Raw genomic sequence first — 5,035 nt, forward strand, 5'->3', positions numbered from 1 at the left:
TTTCATTTTTCCCAACTTTGAAAATAATCACTTGAAAAAAATCTTAGAATCCAAAGAATAGTATACTTGATCGTTCTACAAGTCGAAAATTGGAAAAATAAGTGATATTTTTGCTTGATGCTATTTTTGTCGGTATGCAAAATCGTTGTCAAGATTCTCAAACCTTAAAATCAGGCCAGCCGGCAATTGGCGGGTGAAAATTTCAATCAATTCCCATTCCTCACATCAAACTATGCATATAACAATAGCTTTTATGCTGAATGACGGCTATCCGGCTGTCCCTATCCAAAATCCCGCAGGGGGTGTAATGGCGGATAAAACCGCCCTTACACACGGGGTGTGACGACCCCGCGGTCCCTGAGTCGAACTTGGTGTAAGGATTGGGATCCCCCTTTTGGGGGGTCTCAATAATTACACCTAGGGGGGTTGCGGGTGCAGGGTGAGTCCCTGTACCCATGGGGGGTTTCGGAGGGTGGGGGTCGCGAATTGGGTCGCGAGGGAGGGCGAAATCGCCCGGTGGAGGGGTGGTTCCACGTGGTGGAGGGGTGGGTCCACGTGGTGAAGGGCGAAATCGACGGGTGGAGGGGCGCGAGACCTACTTACTGGGGGGTTCGGAGGGGGAGGGTCGCGGATTTGGTCACGGTGGGTGGGCCGGACTTAGGGAGACGCGCGCGAGGGCGAAATCGGCTGGTGGAGGGGTGGTCCCACGGGGTGGAGGGCGGAATCGGTTGGTGGACGGGTAATTCCACGCGTGGGTGGGGGTTCGGGGGGACAGGCTGCTTCGCAGTGCGAAGGGCATGGACACTGCGGTTCTCGCAAGTGGTTCCAGCCACGCGTTAGTAGTCGGAACCTCCCGCAACGGTGGAGGCCGGCGAAAACGCGACGCCACACGTGGGGGTTGGGCCAGGGGGAGTGGGTGGGTATCCCTCGGAAAAGGGACGGTTCGCGGGGTGGTGCGGGGGAGGGGGGACTGGCTGCTTCGCAGTGCGAAGGGCACGGACATTGCGGTTCTCGCAACTAGTTCCAGCCACGCGCTAGTAGTTGGAACCTCCCGCAACGGTGGAGGCCGGCGAAAACGCGACGCTACACGTGGGGCTGGGTCTCAGGGGGAGTGGGTGGGTATCCCTCGGGAAAGGGACGGTTCGCGGGGTGGGTCGTCGGGTGGGATGGGTGGGTTCCCCCTTTCTGTGGGTCTGCTCCCTCTCTGCTCCTCTTTCGAGGGGAGTCGAGGCGGAGCACTCCTTCAGCGCCTCCACCGGGCCCCGATCCGAGCTCCCCAGCTCGGCGGGAACCGGAAGGCCCCCTCCCAGGGACGGTGCTCAGCGTCCCGAGCTACCCAGCTCGGTGCCGCGGGGAACCGCCCCATCTAACCCTTAATCCTCTTATTCATTCTTTTTCTTTTACTTTTCAGCCTTTCAGCTATTGCCTTTCGGCACGGCCGGCGACCGTCTCGTCCACTTCTAACCATGGCAGAGCATCTATTGAAAACAATTCCGGAGTCTAAGCTGCCCCCAATCGGATCTCCGGGGGGGCACAATGATGCGTCCGTCGTGCGGCGAAGTCTGCGCATCGCTTCCCAGCATGCCAGAGGAACAACACCAGCAGCGACTACATCGAGGGACCCAAGGAGGGTGGTGCCCTCAAGGGTTCGTAGTCGCCCGCCGTGCGCCGGGGTACTGCCCTCCCGACGAGGGAAAGGTTCCAGCCTTCGTGCTGTCCACGAGGACGTCGCAGAGGACGAAGGAGTGACTGCGCATCCGAGCCAGCCAACGCCGGGATCTTCAAGATCATCAACCGGTGAGTCCACTCATTTATTAGGTAGGGTTCGCGAGTGCCAAGTTAGTCTAAGTAGGATCGATAGTCATCGCGTCGCGACCGGAGGCTCACCGGTACCCCCCGTTCCAATAGGTCATCCTCCCCGGACCCCTGCGATCGAGGGACCGGGCGCGCAACGCGACGTTAGAATACTGCAATTGAACATGTCCCGCTCAATTGCAGTAACCGGGGAGGTCTTCCAGTTAATTCGCAAAGAGCGTCTGGACATATTGTTGCTCCAAGAGCCGTATGCCATTCGTGAGGCGAACACCTGGGCCATCCGCGGCCTAGGAGTCGGAATGCGTATTGCCGCGAGCTCAACGGAGCGACCGTGGGCGGCCGTCGTTGCGTGCAACTCCATCGTGGAGATTGCTTACGTGTCCCAATTAAGTAATGCACATTGCGTTTGTGCTGAAGCCCGCGTCCCCGGTGGATCCTTCTTCGTCGTCTCCAGTTATTTTCAATACTCGGACGACATAGAAATCCACCTGAGGCAGCTTGAAAAGGTTCTCAGCTGTCTCAGGGGTCGCCGCGTTCTGGTGGCGGCCGATTCGAACGCCCAACACTCCCTTTGGAGCCCCAGGACCACTGACCGTGGTGTCCTCCTGGGTGAGCTCATAGAGTCTTTCGGTCTCCGCGTCGCGAATGATGCTAGGCAGGGCCCAACCTTCAGGAGTGCCGCAGGTACGTCGTTCATCGACGTCACACTGGCCACCCCTGGCATGTATAAATTCATACGTGCATGGAGGTTGGAGGACGAGTGGTCCACCGGTGACCACACGTCGGTTTTCTTTCGTTTAGCAATCCGCAGTTCCTCACAGCGCGTCAATAACTCGGGAGTCGGCGAGGGCTCTACCATGCGGTTCAACGTTCGTCGGGCCGACTGGGAAAAGTTCGAGGCGACCCTCGATGAGGAGGCCCGTGAGAATCTCGTGGACCATCCGCTGGATTCTACAGCGGATGTTGAGAGAATGGCAGAAGTACTGGGTGACGTACTCACCAAAGCCTGCCAAGATTCGATGCCGCGCCGCAGACATTACCGTCGCGCGAATCCGTGGTGGACCGAGGAGCTGACCAGCAAACGCAAACTGGTCAGTCGTCTCCGAAACGGCTACCAAAGGGAGACTAACCCTGACGCGCGAAAAATTAAACAGAGTAGGTATCGTGTAGTCCTGCGATCGTATACCAGGCTACTTAGGACAACTAAAGAAAATAGCTGGCGCGGTTACATAACGACCGAAAGTAATGCGAATCCCTGGGGCTTCCATTATAAATACGCGGCTGATAAATTACGTGTAGGCACGGTACTCAGCACACTTAGAACCGCGAATGGCACGACACTTACAATGCGTGAAACTGCTGAGGTACTGTTGGACACACACGTACCTGACGATGACCCCAACGAAGACACACCCGAACAGACTGACATCCGTGAACGCGCGAGGAACTTAACGGTCCAGACAGAGGACGCACGAGACTTGACGGACGACCAACTTAAGGGTCTCGTAAAGACCCTTAAGAACGACAAAGCCCCAGGATGCGATCTAGTTGAAGTTAGGGTCCTAAAAGTCGCGGTCATGAGGATGCCTCACATCTTCACGCGACTCTTCAACGCCTGCCTTAAGCACGGCGTTTTCCCCACCGTTTGGAAAGTCGGCACACTTCGTGCTCTCCTCAAAGGAGTTCACAAGGATGTGTCCGACCCCAAATCCTACCGTCCCATTTGCCTCTTGTCGGTTGTCGGGAAATTTTTCGAAAAGGTCCTGCACGGGATCCTTATGGCGAAAGTCCTTACTGAGGACAAAATATCAGGACGTCAATATGGCTTTCTGCCTGGACGCTCCACGGAAGACGCGATAGTAGAGTTGCGTGAATTAGTCGAACGCGGTAACGACAAGAGGTACGTCATTGGACTCCTTTTCGATATTTCAGGAGCCTTTGACAACGTGTGGTGGCCCCTAGTCCTCCAGTCTTTGGCGGATCGAGACTGTCCGAAGAATGTCTTTGAAGTGCTCCGGAGCTACTTTGACAATCGGACCGTCAAGATCGCCTGGAGCGACCAAGAGGTTTCCAAGCCGGCCACCCGGGGCTGTCCACAAGGATCAGTCCTGGGCCCCGCTTGCTGGAATCTCATGTTCGATGCCCTCCTCAAGAGCATCGAGCAGAATTTTGGTGATATCGAAGTCGCCTACGCGGACGACCTTATCGCGGTCGTATCGGCCGACTCGCGTAAGGAAATAGAGAGGATAGGCCGAGCCGTCGCCGAACACATCGCGTCGTGGTGCGCGTCAGCGAAGCTCGAACTGTCGAGGAGCAAGACAGAGGCAATTGTCCTGTCATGCAACTCGCAGAAGAGAGCGCCGCTGGTGCGGTACAGGTGGGATCGGGCGCGAAGGACACGCCGACGCGTGAAACCGGTGTTGGATATCCGCCCACCCGAGATTAGGCTCGACGGGGAGAAAATTAGATTCAAGGAGAGCGTGAGGTACCTCGGGGTACATTTTAATAGAAACATGCGGGTCCGGACCCATACAAAATACATACAGGAAAAGGCTAGAGTCCTTTTCACTCGGCTATCGGCCCTAATGCACAAGCATTGGGGGCTCCGATACCGATCGGTTAAAGTCGTTTTTCAGGGCGTTTTTCAGACTGTCGCGTCGTATGCAGCCCAAGGGTGGGTGGACCGTTGTACACCGTACGACTGGAAGAAACTCCGTACCGCGCAGAGGAGCGCGCTGCTGACGGTGACTGGCGCGTATAGGACGGCTTCACACGAAGCACTCTGCGCAGCGGCGGGGGTGCTTCCTGTGGACCTATTATTGAGGGAAAGAGCAGCGCGCTACCAAGCCAAGAAAGGCATTGCGGTCAGAATAGGTGATGTAGAAATAGACCCCGCGAATCCGCGCGTTGATGACAACGGCCGCCCGATCGAGGCCGTCGAAGATATAAAGGCAGAGATCCGGAATCTCTGGAGGGATAGGTTTGAGGGGGCTTCAACCGGGAGGAACACCTTCGCGTTCTTCCCCGATACTGCGGCGCGTCTGGACGCTAAGTGGGTCGAGTGCGACCACTGGGTTTCGCAGGTCCTGACAGGGCATGGGCAATTCCGGTCTTATCTTCATGACCGGTGCCTTGCCCAGTCACGCAACTGCGAGTGCGACCAGGCTGAAGACACAGTCCAGCACTTCATCATGGACTGTCCGATATATGCACCACAGCG

This window comes from Diachasmimorpha longicaudata, chromosome 9 (assembly GCF_034640455.1).
Source record: "Diachasmimorpha longicaudata isolate KC_UGA_2023 chromosome 9, iyDiaLong2, whole genome shotgun sequence".
NCBI classification, from domain to species: Eukaryota; Metazoa; Arthropoda; class Insecta; order Hymenoptera; family Braconidae; genus Diachasmimorpha; species Diachasmimorpha longicaudata.